This window comes from Pelodiscus sinensis, chromosome 3, assembly GCF_049634645.1.
Source record: "Pelodiscus sinensis isolate JC-2024 chromosome 3, ASM4963464v1, whole genome shotgun sequence".
Lineage (NCBI taxonomy): Eukaryota > Metazoa > Chordata > Testudines > Trionychidae > Pelodiscus > Pelodiscus sinensis.
Window position 1 is genome coordinate 168,797,225 of NC_134713.1, and position 18,632 is coordinate 168,815,856.

Here is an 18,632-nt window from a genome sequence, read left to right on the forward strand (position 1 = left end):
ATAGAGGAAGGAGAGGAGAGTTAAGGCCACCAGCATGCCAGGCTGGATTACTCAGTTCTTTTCTGAGATCAGTTTAATCCTCTCAATTTTTTAATTCATGGGTTCAAAACAGTGAATGAAATGCGCAGCTGTTTAAAAAGTCACTTGCTGTTGGAAACATCCAAATCTCTGCATATTATCTAAGTACCAGCCAGCAGTTGGTCAGAGCAGAGCAGCACTTGAATTGGGCTGGTTAAACTCACACCAGTAATCACTTTTCAGGGGTGAGTTAGAATTAACTGGGGCCACCAAAATTTCAAGGTTCCATGAGACATTATCTGTGCAACCCCTCCTATAATTCAGACCTGGCCTCTTTTTCCATCTTTCCCCATGCTCTCTGCTTCCCTAAGATACTAGCCACAGTACCCCTTTCATCTCTGTTTTCCATAGGCCTGCCCATACCTTCATCTACACTGTCCCTTGTGCTTGCAACTCTTTTCTTAAACCTATTGCCAGTCCAGCTCCTCTAGCCAGATTCAATCTTTCCTAAAACTCCTGCATGCTGTTAAGTCTACAGTAAGTAGAAGGAATGAATTGAACCATCTAAATACGTACATATATACTTTATCAAATAACCATGTGATCTTACTGTCCCCCTTGCCTTTCCTCTCCCCTTGTGCACATCTGTCCCATACTAGTAGTGGCATGTGCAACCCAAGCTATGCTTTTGTGGGTAGGAATGTAAAAGTGTAGTCAATTAACCAATTAACCAATAAGTGAAAGCTTATAGGTTAATGCTGTAGACTACATGCATTTCCCCCTCCTCTCTCCACCAGTAAATTTTTTAGCAAGCTGGCAAGCAGCCCGGCTCAGTCCTAGCTCGCACTAGGTTTGGGACTTACCCCCTGCTGCAGCTCTGCATTTAAAGTGTGTTAGGAGCCAGACAAGCAGGAAGCCTGGCTCAGTTCCAGCTCATGCCAGGTCTGGGAGCTCAGCTCTCCCTCATCCCCGGACCGGGGCTGCTGCCACCCCACATTGCTGCCTCTGTATCAGAGGCAGCAGCGTAAGGCAACAGGCAGCCAGTCCATGAGGGGAGTTGGGTTTTAAACTGGCTCTCCTCATGGACCAGCTCCCACCTGACACCACATGCTGCTGCCTCTATACAGAGGCAGCAGCACATAGTGGTGATTCTTTGGGAGTGGATAGAATAGTCGAGTAACTGATAAGAAATTAATGAGGTTAATGGACTATTCAATTAATCGATATTTAACATCCCTATTTGTGGGCAGGGACTGTGTTGTTACTAGCACACTTCTGGACACTTGGAAAAATAATAAATGTATAAATAATAACTTCCTTAGGAATGGTCAAAGCATCTATAGGTTCAAGAGACTTTCCTGCTAATTTCACTAGGACTTTTCCATATGAGGGGGGCATTCATAATGACAGATCCTGTGCTAGTGCACTGTCCCTCCTTATACCTTATAGCACACATCACCCTACAGAGGACATGAAAGATTAAGCCATGCCAAACCTTTTAGCATACCCCTGCATCCAACTGCACCATCTCGTGCAGTGGTCCCCAATGCGGTGCTTGCGGGCCCTATGGCGCCCGCCGGGCCATTTCTGTGCGCCCGCTGAGTGATCGGGGCTGGCCCTGCCCCCGGGCACATGGTGCATGGATGGTGCTGACCTCTGGGCATGTTGCGTATGGGTGGCCCCACCCCAGGGCACACAGCACAGGAGCAGCGCCGGCCCCGGGTATGCAGCGCATAGGCTGTTCCGGCCCCGGGAACATGGCGTATGGGCAGCCCCACCCCTGGGCGTGCGGCACAGGAGTGGTGCCGGCTCCAGGCACATGGCATATGGGCAGCCCCATCCCTGGGCGTGCGGCACAGGAGTGGTGCCGGCCCCGGGAGTGTAGCGCATGGGTGGAGCCGGCACCGGGCATGCGGTGTATGGGTGGCCCCGCCCCTGGGGGCATGTGCGGCCCCACCTGCGGGTGCCCAGCACGTGAGTGGCCCTGCCCCCAGGCGCCCAGCCACCCCAAAAGGTTGGGGACCACTGATCTAGTGTGATGCTGCAGAATGCACACTTAGAACCTCTAGAAGAGACTAAGTCCAAAGTACAATCTACCCCTTTAATAGTAAACAGACTTGTCTTTGTGGAAGCTTGGCCACATGCCACATTTGGAGGTTTGTTCAGTTATTTTTCAATTATAATATAATAAATGGGGATATACCTATCTCATAGAACTGGAAAGGTCCTTGAGAGGTCATCAAGGTCAGTCCCCTGCCCTCCCAGCAGGACCAAGTGCCATCCCTGATAGATTTGCTCCAGATCTCTAAATGGCCCCTTCAAGAATTGGGCTCACAACTCTGGGTTTAGCAGGCCAATGCTCAAACCACTGAGCTACTCCTCTTCTTAGTAGTAGACAAAAAGAAATCTAATTATTAAACTTCAAGAACGTATTTTGCTTTTACTTTCCTATTGCTCAAAATGGTGAAAGGATTCACTTTAATTTCTACAAAGAGCTGAAACAGAATGTGCAAGTCTGAGTCCACAAAGACAATTATGAGCATGAGAAGACAGGGAGTTTGAATGGCATGCCAGATGTCAGTCTGATGGTAGCATCATGGCTGCAAGCGCTAGGAGAAGTACAGTTTAAAATATAGAATGCAAATTACCTAAAAAGAAGGGGTGAGTGCAGTAATGTCATAAAACTGGCCTGTTGACTCAGCAAATATATGACACGAGCAAGCCATTTAATCATTCAAAACATGGGCCACCAGTTCTGGATGCCCAATTTGAAAAATCTTGGATGACATATTGGATCTTCAAAATTGTGGCACCCATGATTAATAATGTAAAAGTTGGCCTTTATCTTTCTGAGCCTTTGAGATGAGTGGGGGCCTGCCACTTGCTTTGGATCAGGCCTCACATGTCTCAGTTTTCTATCTGTAGAATAGAATGCTTACCTAACCCCGAGCGTCTGAAAGGATGAAATTCATTGCTGCACATAGAGCACTTGGCAGATACTATTGAAATGCAAAATATTTCTATCAAAACAAGCCTATGTGTAGTTATTTAAAAAATGATTTACATATCAAGAAATTCATGGGAGTGCAGTTTTTAATTAAGAGCTAAATAGTGAGTTTCTCATACTTCCCAGTCAAGGAGCAGTGTGTTGTTGCACTGTCCTAGGAAGCAAACTAGAACTCATTGATTCACAATCTGCCTTCCAGTTTGCTACTACTCCATACATGGCACTGTAACCACCCATGTCAGTATAGCAGGGATAACTAGTACATTGGGGAGGACAGAAGGAGCCAAAACTCCACCCATTGCCCACTCTCCAGCTACTTCATGGGCCCAGTCAGCTCTCCTCCTGATAAAGCTACTCACAACATGTGCAGTCAACATATGGGAATAAATAGTCATATTCTCCTGCATGAACCCAAAGGATGGGCCATAATTGTTCTAAATGAAGAATATAGGATAGTAATTTTTAATTGATTTACATAATTAACCACATGAAAACTTATTTTAAATCTTTGATCCCAAATCTCTAAGTTTTCTACAGATGCAAGGATTCTGAACTATGGGTTCCCAGGGGAGCTCCTAGAGCACAGAGCACTCTAACAATGACAACCAAAACCACACCAAAATAAATCCCGAGACACAGAAAGATCTCTTCTAAACTCTTCTGTTCTGTAATACTTTCAGCTGAGGCTCCTCCAAGGGTGGCAAAGCACAAGCCATAATCTTCAAGAGCTCTCCTTTTGCCTCACCATGGGAACTAAGCATTGCTGACTTTTGCACATATGTATCTCATAACACCATGACAGAAATCACAAAAATGCTGGGTCAAAATGCTTTTCCTTTTTATATTCAGTCTCTGGTCACCAGAACCAAAGCTTAGATCATTCACCTTATTGTAGGAGAAGTTTCTGGGTAATTTCCTTCTTCTCTTTTTGAATGATCCCAAGACAGGACCTAGACCACACTATGCACCAAGAGAATCAATCTGCTGTCTTTTACCTAACCTATACCCAGGGCTATTTAATAGTAATCATAATACTTTGCACCTCTCAAACCCCTTCCTTACAGATATCTAAAAGGTTTTAGAGAAATTATTTATGCCTCTCACCATCCTAGATGAGGAGGGAATTACTATCCCAGTTTTACAGAAGGAGACATCAAGTCACAAAGATATTAAATGGCTTGCCCAAAATCATATGTAATACTGTTGTCACCACACTGGTCCTAGGATATTAGAAGGCAGATGAGGTAAATCATCCAAGGTTATGTAGTAAGTTAATTGCAGACTCAAGAATAGAACCCCATAGTCTTAATTGCAAATCCTGGACCCAGAATACTAGACCACATTTTCTACATGTATTACCTGGCCCTTCTGACCATGGTGACACAGACCCTGCATTGAAGAGCTTAAAAAGGGCCATAGCCTAATTCCTTGTTACCCGAGCAAAGGGAGAAACCACGTATAGTTCACATATTATTCCCTCTTCTAGCTGGGTACATATTCCTTATAAGGAGGAGAAAACATGGGCCTATGTCTTTAGGTTCAAAATTTATTTTTTATCACTTCTCTTGACCAAACTCTTTGTTTAAATAAATAATACAAAGAAAAAACCACTGTTTAGTTTGCAGCATAGATTTAGTAACACAAAGAAAAATGTACAAAGAAACTTACATGAGCACTAATAAATTATTAGCCATGATAATCCTTGAGTCATACCACAAAAATATGTATAACTACACTGAGAAACAAATGCTAGAGTGCTGAGTTTTTACGTAGATGGCTCAGCAGCTGTACTTGACATCAGTGAGACAGCCATGAGTACACTGGCCTAAGTTTTCAATTTGACAAGTGCAGGGTCTCTGGAATAATTTGCATTGTGGACTACTGAGGGCCATTGAACCAAACCGTAAGCCTTGAATATGATGAAAATCACTTCAAGCCAGAGGGTTCAGCAGCACCACAGCACCCCTAATTCCAGCACCTAAGGACTAGTGATTTTAAGTGCCTCTATTTTCGAGTGCACAACTTGAGATTTTATAAAGAAGTCTGATTTTTCAGAAAATGCTGGACATCCTACCTCTGAAAATCAGATCTCTGTTAAGTGATTCATGCTGGGTTCTCTCAACTGAACAGGCTGCCAGGTTAGTGTACTAGCTTTTGGTGTGAGTGAGTTTGCTCAACTGTTTGAATTTTGATTACTGTGGCAGCTGGGATTGTGTGTCTGGGAGTGTTTGATCCTTTGTTCCCTTTATTGCCTTTGATCAGCCTTGGGATCACCCTTCCCCAGTGTTACTTACAAGGGGGTAGGCCTGACGGTAGCCAGACTGACCTAAGTGAGCAGGCTTTAAAAGCCAGAGGCAGAGAAACCAGGGGAGCGAAGTGGACAGGGGCTGGTGATAGGGGAGTTTAAGAGGGAGTTTGAAAGCAGGAGGCCTACTATGGTCAGGAAGACCAGCAACACCTGAGCCAGCAGTGCTTCTCTCTCCTTCACCTCCACCTGCACCTGAAGATAATAAGGTGATAGATAATAGCCAGTATGGATTTGTAAAGAACAAATCACATCAAACCAATCTGATCACTTTCTTTGATAGGATAATGAGACTTGCGGATAAGGGAGAAGCAGTGGACGTGGTTTACCTAGACTTTAGTAAGGCATTTGATACGGTCTTCCATGGTCTTATCAATAAACTAGGCAAGTACAACTTAGATGGGGCTACTATAAGGTGGGTGCATAACTGGCTGGATAACCATTCTCAGAGAGTGGTTATTAATGGTTCACAATCCTGCTGGAAGGGTATAACAAATGGGGTTCCGCAGGGGTCTGTTTTGGGACTGGTTCTGTTCAATATCTTCATCAATAATTTAGATATTGGCATAGAGAGTACGCTTATTAAGTTTGCAAATGATACAAAGCTGTGGGGGGGTGGGAGGGAGTTGCAAATGCTCTGGAGGCTAGGGTCATAATTCAAAATGACCTGGACAAACTGGAGAAATGGTCTGAGGTAAATAGGATGAAGTTTAATAAGGACAAATGCAAAGTACTGCACTTAGGAAGGAACGATTAGTTTCACACATAGGGTATGTCTACACTACCCTCCTAGTTCGAACTAGGAGGGTAATGTAGGCATACCGCACTTGCAAATGAAGCCTGGGATTTGAATTTCCCGGGCTTCATTTGCATAAGCGGGGCGCTGCCATTTTTAAAACCCCGCTGGTTCGAACCCCGTGCAGCGCGGCTACATGGGGCACGAACTAGGTAGTTCGAACTAGGCTTCCTAGTTCGAACTACCGTTACTCCTCATTCCACGAGGAGTAACAGTAGTTCGAACTAGGAAGCCTAGTTTGAACTACTTAGTTCGTGCCCCGTGTAGCCGCGCTGCACGGGGTTCGAACCAGCGGGGTTTTAAAAATGGCGGCGCCCCGCTTATGCAAATGAAGCCCAGGAAATCCAAATCCCGGGCTTAATTTGCAAGTGCGGTATGCCTACATTACCCCGCTAGTTCGAACTAGCGGGGTAGTGTAGACATACCCATACAGAATGGGAAGTGACTGTCTAGGAAGGAGTACGGCAGAAAAGGATCTAGGGGTCATAGTGGACCACAAGTTAAACATGAGTCAATAGTGTAACACTGTTGCAAAAAAAGCAAACATAATTCTGGGATACATTAACAGGAGTGTTGTGAGCAAAACATGAGAAGTCATTCTTCCACTCTACTCTGCGCTGGTTAGGCCTCAGTTGGAGTTTTGTGTCCAGTTCTGGGCACCCCATTTCAAGAAAGATGTGAAGAAACTGGGGAAGGTCCAGAGAAGAGCAACAAAAATGATTAAAGGTCTAGAGATCATGACCTATGAAGGAAGACTGAAAGAACTGGGCTTGTTCAGTTTGGAAAGGAGAAGACTGAGAGGTGACAAGATAGCAGTTTTCAAGTATCTAAAGGGGTGTCACAAGGAAGAGGGAGAAAAATTGTTCTCCTTAGCCTCTGAGGATAGGACAAGAAGCAATGGGCTTAAACTACAGCAAGGGATGTTTAGGCTGGACATTAGGAAAAACTTCCTAATTGTCAGGGTGGTTAAATACTAGAATAAATTGGCTAGGGAGGTTGTAGAATCCCCATCTCTGGAGATATTTATGAGCAGGTTAGATAGACATGTATCAGGGATGGTCTAGATTGTACTGGGTCCTGCCATGAGTGCAGGGGACTGGAATCACTGACCTCTCAAGATCCCTTCCAGTTCTAGTGTTCTACTATTCTATGAACTTGAAAATTTAGGTCTGTGCCTTGATATTGTACTGTAATGGGCGTCTGTGCTTGTGTGTGTGTATGTGCACGAGAGAGAGAGAGAGAGAGTGAGAGATTTATATTAAATAAGAAAGACAATATATTACAACCTTGGGTGGCTAAGGTTAGATGTCTTTGTCCATATTTAGGCACTTGATGAGATGGCTTGATTTCCAGAGGCATTGTGCACCTACAGCTACCACTGACTCCATGGGGGCTCTGGTTCAGGAACTCACTAAGCATGTTTACATCCATCCCATGTGCTTAGAGACCCATTGCATTGCTTTAACATTAGACATGGGCTCAAATGAAGTTCTGTAAAAGGATTATTTTTTAAATTGAGGCTTTGAAAACTGAGCACTTCAGCTACTCAGAACAATTATTTTAAATTGTCAACCCACTTTGAAAAAGTTACCTTAGATATTTAATTGACATTGCCAGTAAAATAATAGGTCTAGAATAGCATTTGATTGCATCAATTATAGTTCAGCTGTCTCAAGTTATATACATTATTTACAGATAATAGTATTTATGGAAGATGTGCTTGTACATGGGGAGTTAGGCTTATATATCTAGACAGAGAATCTTAGGATATAATCATTGTTAGCATGAACAATTAAAGCTTAATGTATGCAAAGTTATGGAATTATAGCTGTCATCTGAACAGCTTCGCTAAGATACACTCAGTTATTAATACAAGGTAGAGGGAGATGAATGCAAAGGAGAACAAGAAAGTAATGACGATATAATATCTAAAATAAAAATGTGTGATTTTCCCATCTCTGCTCCAGCCCTTTTTGCTAGGTCAAGGGCCAGAGGCATAAAAACCTCTGTTGCAGCTGCAGGAGAATTGTTCTGATGCAAGCATGGTGAAGACAGTCAAAAGACTATCTCCTAACCTCCTCCCTCAAACCCTGGCTGAGGGGGCATGGTCGTGGGGGACAAAGTTCATGGATATCTGGAGGTTCTGGTGAGAATGGTGACACAAAGCCTGCCCTCACTTAGGCCAGGTCTACCCTAAGGGACAACATTGAACTAAGATATGTAACTCCAGCTACATGAATAGTGTAGCTGTAGTTGATGTACCTAAGTTCAAATTACCATGGTGTCTCCACTGTACTAGACCCACTAAATCAAACTCTGGGAGATTGATCTTGAAGCACCAATCTCATAGTAAGTATAGACAAGGCCTTAGACAGGAGGGTGCAAAGGTTGCTTACAGTGATGCCTGTTAGCCTGCACCTTCTGAAGGAACAGCATAGAATCTCACCTAAACAGTATTATCTCTCATAAGCCCTTTGAACAGATGTCACTGGAGTTTGTGCACATAATTGAGTTTAATAGTTTATGAAGTTTTGTGTTACCTAAATTATCAAATTTTATATAGTTGAGAGTTCCTTTCCTTAGTAACATCTCAGAGAGGGTTGCTGAAAATGTACTTGTTTTATTGCCTGAAACAGAGTGAAACAGAAGTCATTTGTGGCCAATATAAAATATTATACAAGCAGTCTGAAAGCAATATTACTCCTGCATTTTGAAGCATAAGCAGAATTTTTCCCCAGTGTCTTTTAAATCCTGAGTTAGTTTTGAGGTGTAGTTTGATATTCTTGGTCATGCAAAACAGTTAGGTGCAAGAATGAATGCACAAGTCTTACTTCTTGGGCCAATGTAGAGTACAAACCAAATTCAGGTTTGGTGTATACAAATGCTCCTACTGAACTCTCTAGAAGATGCACCCATTGTGCCAGGCCTCAATTGGATTCTTTTCATGCAGAGTTTTTTAGTAATTAAATCCAACAGAATCCAGAAAGGCCCAAGCCTAGTCTTAGTTGTAAGAACTCCCAAGCTAATGGTGGATGGAAGCCATGGTGGTTTGATACAATTTGAACCTCAAAACGGGCAAAACTTAATTATTTTCAGTAATAGTTGTATTCAAAATTTTGGGATGAGATCAAGGGGATCTGAATTCTCAGATACTGAAACAAGGTTCAGATGAATGAGAGAAGGAATTGAAGTAAAATCCCAGATCTAAATTTCAAACTCTGGAGGTGATCTTGAACCAAACTCCAATCTGAATCCACATTTTGGGCCTGCCTTTTTTTTAAGTGTTGCAGTTTTTGGACACCTAACTTGACAAACCTTAGTGACCTGCTGAGCAGTAGCCTTCTGAAAATAAGGCTTCTTTAAGTTGTATGAAGATTGGCACCCAAAAATCACTCATCTTTGTAAGTGAAATTTATTTTTTATAAAGGACTGAACAAAAACCGAGACCCAGACCCTTCTCCATTGAAATTTGAGGTGTCAAAAATTTTGGATAAAGTGTGCATCGATACTCTTTTATCTGTAGAACAATCATTCCTATCCAGTCACCTCCCATCTAGCAATGCAGCAGGATAGTCAGGACAACTGCTTGATAAACTGCTATCTAGATATGAAGGTTAATACTGAGGTCACTCCATACGTTTTTGGTCAATCTTCTGAAAGCTCTGGCTATTCGAGCAGTCACATCATCAACTATGTTTATATTGAAGGACAATATGCTTCCAAGGTAGCACAACTTGTCAACAGCAACTTGTCAACAGCAATAAGTAGTGATCAGTGGAATGCTGGACTCTTTGCAAACAGTCTGAGACATGAGCTCTGTCTTCTTGAAGTTCATTGTGAGTCCAAAATGGTGAGTAGAGCTAGAAAATGATCATAAAGCTTCTGTGCAGCCTTAGTTGAATGAATTAACAATACATACTCATCAACAGACAGGAAGCCATGGTTAGCTGTAGTGAACATTTTGGTGCGAGCCTGAAGTCTTCAGAGGCTGAAAATGCTGCCATCAGTTTGGAACGGAATGGATATTCCCAACTCACAATGCTTGAAAGCAACTAACAGGATCATCAAAAATTAGACGCTGAACAGGAGAGGAGCAAGGACACATCTTTGCTTTGTACCATTTGGTACTTCAAAAGGTACTGATGTCTCTTCATTTTCAAGGACATGACCTAACATACCATCATGAAAGAACTGAATAATACTGATACATTTTTCAGGACAGCTGATTCATCCAAGTACCCAAAGCCCATTTTTGTTGACAGTATTGAATGTCTTTGTCAGATCGATGAACATCATGTAGAGATTTTGATGTTGTTCTCTACATTTTTATTGAATCTGCCTGGCTGTAAATATCACATTGACAGTGCCTCCACTGGCTCGAAATACACACTGACTTGCAGGAATTATGCCATTTGTGAACACATGTAATGACAGTCGATTGTAGATGATGCAAGTCAGGATCCTACCAGCTAGACAGCAGTGAGATGCGCCAGTGCTCATCACAGCATGCACAGTTACCTTTTCTCTTGCATATGTGTACAATCAGGGCATGTTTGAAGTCCTGGGGGGCTTTCTCCCAAATGGTAATGAATAAACAGGAGCATCAACTGGCCCCCAACAGCTTCGTAAATCTCTGATGGGATCACAGCACCACCAGGTGCCTTTCCAGATCTCATCTGCTTCACAGCTTTATGTACCTCATCAAGAGTTGACTGTATAACCAGCTATGAATCACTAGCCCACTGAGAAATCTCTTCAAGAACGCTGCTGTCAAAAGTTGATATCTGATTTAATACACTGCAAAAATGTTTGGCCCAGCAGCCAAGGATTTTAGTACTATCTGTAGTCAGAGTGCTGCCCCAGCAGAGCGCACTAGTGTAGAGCCAGCATTGCATGACCCATAAACTGCCTTTAGCCCATCATAGAATGCTTTGAAATCATATTTATTGGTGGCATCTTGAAGTTTGACTGCTTTATATTTCCATCAGTCCACTTTCATTTACTGTAATTTGACTTCTGCTTAACTTGGATGTATGCTGATTTGCTGGAGGCAGTCTCTTTATTGTTGATCCAAGCTAGGTGTATCACATGCATCTCATCAAGAGGAACTCAGGCATCTTTATCCTTGTCAAACTAGTCCTTGTGTTTGCGTGTTCAGAAATCCAGTACTTTGACAGCAGCTTTATAGCTTGTTTCCTTGATGTTAATCCAGTCCTCAATAGTGGTTGGCTGCTGTAGATCTTTATTGTTAATAACTAAGGAGGCATCAGAACTGAGCTGAAACAATCCTCATGTTTCAAGCATTTCAAGTTTATCTACATCCAACGTTTCCCTGCATAAAGTGAAATGATGACATTTTGGCAGACAGAGACTCAAGGAATTAATGCTGCATACCATATAATGGTCAAACCAGAAGCCAGTGCCATGCATTGCATAAGTCAACTTAACATCAGAGAGGCCTCTTTGTTTTCTAATGAAATAGTTATTCATATACCAATGCAAGTAACGAGGGTTCATCCAAGTTGCTTTGGATTTGTTCACCTGTTGGAAAAACAAGCTTGCAATGGCAAGCCCATACTGTGCACAAGTTTGAAGAATTAAGTTCTCACTTCCAATATCATGAGTCCAAGAACATTTTGCCATGTGATGGAGTCCTTATCAACTCTAGAATTAAAACGGTCAAGTCTATATAGCTTGGAATTAAAAAGTACTGAAGAGATTGCTTAATTCAGGTTCTTGTGGAAAGCCATCTTTTCATCATCTGCAGCAGACAATGTGGGTGAATATGCACTAACACGTACAAAGCACTGTCCATGCCTCAGTATAAGTCTTTCAATCATGAGGTGAGTACTGATAGCATGTGGTTGGGATTCAAGCTGGGGAACTAGTGATGTCCTGATGACAAAGTCAACTCCCACTTGTCTTGGATGCCCCTCAGCATGGTCCACACAATAATATGAATAGCCTGCTCCAACTTCTGCAAACTGGCTATTACCAGAAATGTGTGTTTTGCTAAAGGTTGCAACATCGATGTTATAATGTGCAAGTTCTCTACCAATAATTGTTGACCTGTGTTCGTGGCGATCATCACTGACAAGTAGTGTCTGTACATTCCAGGATGCAAAGTGTAATTTCTGTTATGACTGCAGATTTTTGTATCCAGTTGTTTGCAGTTAACTGACAGGGATCAACTGGAATAAACTATGTTTAGGAATTGTTTTCTCTCCCCCTCTTCGTTCAAAGAAAGCAGGCTGTCCCTAAATAGGGCTGCTTTGTCACCTGGCAAGATACAAGAGCTGCTGTTGTTCCAATTCAGCACAAAAATGACCATCACACCTGAGCTGCCAGTATGCACTTTTGTGGCTAGATGCTTCCTGTGGTATCCTCCCTAAAAGTTACAAAAGATGCCATCCTCCTTCTCTAGTTCCTTCCTTGCCTTTAATATTTTGTCTGAACACACTTGAGGGGCCTGACATCCTCAGAGCATGCTCATCCAATCTCGTGAGTTTGGTGGCTGAATGCTCATCTTCTCCTGGTTTATGAATTGCGCTGGCCTTAGGAAGGACAGGTGCCTAGGGTGCAGAAGGAGAACCCAGGTTTGCAAGGAACTATTTAGTGAAAAAAACGTAGGTGCCAAGTTGGTTTAGATACCTGCCGAGTTGAACAGGAGTTTTGTGAATCACGGTGGAGCTTAGACTTGGGCTCCTGAACCCACACTTCGGCATCTAAGTTCTTTGTGAATTCAGACTTCCCGCCCAGAAAGAAAATGATCCTCCATCTCATATGGGATTTAACTGAAACTATTGGTTAAGGGCTACAGCAAAGGCAAGTGTGGAATGCATGTAGGGTACAACACCCCAGACTGAGGATCTTTGGGCCTGAGACAATGCCTCTGAACCATAATCCAGTCCCTGTGTCACACTTGCCATGCCAGGGAGTGGAGTAGTAATTTTGCTGCAGGCCTATACCAACCATAATTTATGATACCCTGTTGGACACCGCACTGGAGCCCATCAATAGGACACTAGTATGAATAAGGATGGAAAAACAGAATCCACAATGAATGAGATTCAGATCGTGGGCTATAATTTGGGATTTCTTGGCTCCTGGGCCTGTAGACAGACTCCAATTTTGATCACTTTCCACTTGCTTGAAAACACAAAAAGATGGGGGGGGGGGGAGGTTTCTCCTTGCATAGGGTTCCTGCAGTCTAATCGCACAAACCCAAACAACTTTGCCCCTCTGCTTCATCAAAACCCCACCCCTGCCCTGCCCCTTTGCCAAGGCTCTGTCCCACCCCACTCATTCCATCCCCCCTTTTTTGATTGTTCACGCTCCCCTACCCTCATTCACTTTCACTGGACCGGTGTGGGGGGAGGGGAGGGCCTTTGGGTTGAGGCTGATGGGTTTGGAATGTGAGAGAGGGCTGAGCCTGAGGTGGGGATTGGGGTACAGGATGGACTGTGAACTCTCAGAGGGTATGTCTACACTACAAAGTTAATTCGAACTAACGGACGTTAGTTCAAATTAACTTTGATAGGCGCTACACTAGCACTCCGCTAGTTCGAACTTAATTCGAACTAGCGGAGCGCTTAGTTCGAACTAGGTAAACCTCATTGTACGAGGACTAAGCCTAGTTCAAACTTACTAGTTCGAATTAAGGGGTGTGTAGCCCCTTAATTCGAACTAGTGGGAGGCTAGCTCTCCCCAGCTTTCCCTGGTGGCCACTCTGGCCAACACCAGGGAAACTCTATTGCCCCCCTCCCAGCCCTGGACCCCTTAAAGGGGCACGGGCTGGCTATGGTGCCCGTGCCAGGTGCAAGCCTGCCAGCACCCAGCTAACAGACCCTGCACCTGGCACGGCTCGAGCCAGCCACCCGATGCCCCCCAGCCCTCCCCCCTCTTCCCGGGACCAGGCTGGCAGCTCCAGGGAGCTTGTCCGGGACTGCAAGAGGCAGGCACCCGCCTGGTCTAGTGCGGACATCATGGACCTCGTCCACGACCTCCGCACTAGGCACAGGAGAGCGGCCGTCTAGGGCAGGATAGCTGCCAGCCTGGCCACCCAGGAGCAGGTGTGCATGAAAATCAAGGTGGTCCACTGAGACCCCCGACCCTGAGCCCTGAGTTTACAATGGCCGTCCTGGGTCAGACCAAAGGTCGATCTACCCCAGTAGCCTGTCTGCCGACAGCGGCCAACACTAGGGACCCTGGAGGGGATGGACCAAAGACAGTGACCAAGCCATTTGTCTCGTGCCATCCCTCTCCAGCCTTCCACAAACTTCGGGCAGGGACACCACTCCTACCCCCTGGCTAATACCACTCCATGGACCCAACCTCCATGACTTTATCTCACTTCTCTTTAAACTCTGTTCTAGTTCTAGCCTTCACAGCCTCCTGCAGCAAGGAGTTCCACAGGTTGACTATTTGCTTTGTGAAGAAGAACTTTCTGTTACTAGTTTGAAGCCTGCTACCCATTCCTTTCCTTTGGTGTCCTCTCGTTCTTCTATTGTGGGAACTAATGAAGAACTTTTCTTTATTCACCCTCTCCACCCCACTCATGCTTTTATAGACCTCTATCCTATCCCCCCTCAGTCTCCTCTTTTGTAAACTGAAAAGTCCCAGTCTCTTTAGCCTCTCTTCATATAGGACCTGTTACAAACCTCTGATCATTTTAGTTGCCCTCCCCTCTCCCACCGTCTCTCTTCCCCTCTCCCACTTCCTTTTCCCAGTCTCCCCGAGTTTTGTTCAATAAAGAGAGATTCTATTTTTGACCACACGTTTTCTTTATTTTGTACATCAGGAAGGGGGGCTAGGGAAGGGTAAGTGGAAGGAGGTGAGAGAGGAATGGGGTATGAGCCCCCGATGGGGAGGACTGGGCTGGCTCTGCGGGCTTCTGGGGGTGGAAGCTCTCCTGCAGCCCCCCCAATTGCCTCCTCTCCCCAGATGGCAGCCTGTGGCAAGTGCAGCCGGGCTGATGGCCGAGTGCTGTGATGTGTCCAGTGTGGGCACTCAGGGCACTCCAAGCCAGGACTGCTTTGCAAGCAGGGCACCCCTGAGAACTGTCTGTCCGGGGTGGGGGTCGGGTCCATTTAAGCACAGCCTGAGGCAGCAGCTCTACACTCTAAGTCCTCATCTGATGCCCTGCCGGCACTGCTTCCGGCCATCCTTAACCTCGGTTCAGGGTCCACTTAATTTGGACATGCTAGTTTGAATTAGCAAAACACTAATTCGAACTAGTTTTTTAGTCTGTATGCGTTAGTTCGAATTAGCGCTGTAGTGTAGACATACCCAGAGGGAGTCTGGGTTCAGGAAGGGGCTCAGGGCTGGGGCAGGGAGTTGGGATATGGAAGGAGGTGAGGGATGCAGGCTACAACCAGGCACTGCTTACCTGAGGCAGCTCCCAGGCAGTGATACAGTGAGGCTATGACAAGCTCCTACTCCCAGAAGTGGCTGGAATGTCCCTGTGGCCCCTGTGGGAGGGGACACATGATTTTGTGTGCAGCTCCTCCCTTCATGCACCTCCCCCACAGCTCCCATTGGACACAGTGCCCATTGCCAGCCCATGGGAGCTGTGGTGTCAGTGCTGGGGGCGGGGGCACTGCACATAGATCCTCTGCCCCCTGATGCCTCCCAGGAACCCCAGGGATGTGCAAGTCGCTTCCAGGAGTGGTGTGGGTCAAGGGAGGCAGGGAGCCAGCCCTAGTTCCACTGTACCACTGAACTTTTAGCAGGCAAAATTCTCCCAGATTAGCTGCAGTAACTTCCAGGAGATAGCGCCCAATTCTGAGAGATGGCTGGCAACGCTATCCTTGGCAGGGCTCTTCCCATCTCATTTGAACCCACAAAGAACCCCAGTTACCCTTGCTTAAACTATCTCTATGCTCCCCTCATAGGGAGTACGTCTAGATTGCAAGACTATTTTAGAATATCTCCGGTATCCCGAAATAGCTACCCCACATCCAAAGAACGCGCCTGCTATTTTGAAATAATTTTCAAAATAACGGATGCACTATTTCGGCATCCCTGGAAACCTTGTTTCATGACGAATAAGGGATGTCTCAAAATAGTGCTTTATTTCAAAATTTGGCTCCACATAGACATGCCAAATTTCGAAATAGCCTATTTTGAAATAAAATCAAAATAAGATACACAGTTTGCGTAGTGCAAATTGTCTATCTTATTTTGATTTTAGAGTGCAGTCTAAACATACCCATACTCCCAAATTGTTGCCACTATTCCTCCAGCCAAGAGCACTGTACTCCTTTTTAACCTTAACAGCTGGAGGCTCACTGCCTAGTAATGGCTCAAGAGGAATGGAGCTTGCTGATCCATCTTGCTGTTCCCCTCCCACTTCAGCATGGATTGGCACCATGTTTAAGTCTCCCACATAATAGGGAACACTATCACTAAGCCACTTGGGCTCCAGAAAGCTTTTTCCAGTTAAACAGTGCCATATGTTCTGTGACAGTGGAAATAACTCAGCTATTTAAATAATGCTCAATAGAGTAGACTATTACTGTTAACCAAATGAAGCATTTAAAAATCAATTAGAACACTAAGTACCAGGGTGGAATGCTTTCAAATTTTCTCTGCTGTTATGTGTAGATGTGACCTATAAAATACTTTACATACATTCCTAGCCAAAAAAACTATGTTAAAATGTGGCAGAAATTGAGAATCCATATCTATAAAGTAAGAGCAAAGAACGTTACAGGCACATGGTAATTATCCTAAAAAAAAGCAGTATGAACCTTCTAAATTAAAAATTAAAGTTAAACCTAAAAGAAATCCAAGCATATTCAAATATGAAAATGGACACTTAAGGTATCCAGACTAATCTCTACTTTGCCTAGTGACACCATGCTATACCTATACAAATATAATTAATTTTTATTAGTGTTTGTGGTCCTACCTTATAAGTAAACAGATTTACTGTCAGAGTTTGTTCATAGTGTCACACCATTTCTAGAACTTTTTTTTTTTTTTTTGCATTGCTTTGTTTTGCAAAAAAGAAAATTGTTCAGCAATTGAGCTGGATAAGACAAAATAAGGTACCTTTTTCTAAAATAAGTTTTAAGCAAAAAGAGCTTTAAGCAAAAGATTATTTTTTTGGTGTTAGCACTTTAGATAATGGAGAGCAGCATTACAAAAAAATGGTTTTTTTTTACAAATTGAGCTTTGTAACCTGCTTACTGTAACAGTCATCAATGTAATAGAGATTTTAATTTATATGACAGAAGCTGTTTCTGTATCAAAAGCTGCTGATAAGTGTTTTATTTTGTTCACATTTTCTTGAGGATGAATATGGCTGCAAATACTTTGTGCATTTCTTAATCAATTAAATTGTGATAGTTTCTTTAACACAATGCATTACATTTCATCCACTGACCTTTCCTATAAAAAACGCTGTACAAGGATCATATTCAAAATGGCCCATTGGGGGAAAAATGTGGCAATTTATACTCAAGATACCATGGTGCAATAGTATGTTAACTGAGGTTTGTGACTTCTAGAAAAGAAGAAGGATAACTTCATATAATCAGTAAAATAAAACTGCATTTCTAAAACTCACAATATTATCTGTGCTGGGACTAAGACTCAGTTGTGTGTTCATTATCTTGATGCCTTTGACTGTAACTTTCGTCCTGCATCTACTTGAGATTATCATTTGAAAAAGTACCTCAGCGGCATTCTCCATCCCTTCTCAGAACATTCTACCTAGCACACTCTGCACTTATTATCTCTGCGCTTTTCTGGGGGTTGATGGAGTCATAGATTTGAAGGGTAGACAAAATTATTAGATCATCTTGTCTGACATGCTACAATGCACAGGCCATTGAATTTCACCCAGTTACACCTGTATTTAGCCCAATAACTTGTGTTTGACTAAAGCATATTTTCTAGGAAGGCAGCTAATCTTGATTTGAAGACATCAAGAGATGGAGAACCCACCAATTCCCTTGGTGGTTTGTACCAATAGTTATTCACCTTCACCGTTAAAAATTGTGTGCCTTATTTCTAATTTGAATGTGCTAGTTAAAGAATCCTTTATTACCTGCTATTATCTCCCCTGGAAGGTACTTCTACATCATGATCAAGTGCAATCTTTGCATTTATAACACAAATGGATTGAGCTTTTTAAGTTTTGCTGTACACCAAGTTGTTTTCCATCCCTCAAATAATTTTGGATGATTGAAGTTAATTTCAAATAACAGCAACACAAGACACAAACCTTGAACCTCATTAGCAAAAGCAAAGCTTCATTTAGCCCTCTAGCTATTTTAAAATAGACCAGTTATGAAGGATAATTACTGGAAATTAATTCCAAATACAACTGCATGAACATCATGAGAAAGATTCTTTATTAAATTTAAGATAGTGATAGAAATGTAGCCGTGTTAGTCTGGGGTAGTTGAAGCAAAATGCAGGACAATGTAGCACTTTAAAGACTAACAAGATGGTTTATTAGATGATGAGCTTTCGTGGGCCAGACCCACTTCCTCAGA

General features: G+C 43.5%; 1 protein-coding gene across 1 annotated transcript in view; it reads left to right on the forward strand.

Moving 5' to 3' along the window:
* HAAO (3-hydroxyanthranilate 3,4-dioxygenase) overlaps window positions 1-18,632 on the forward strand; it is a 72,685-nt gene that overhangs the window by 46,151 nt on the left and 7,902 nt on the right. The window lies entirely within an intron of this gene.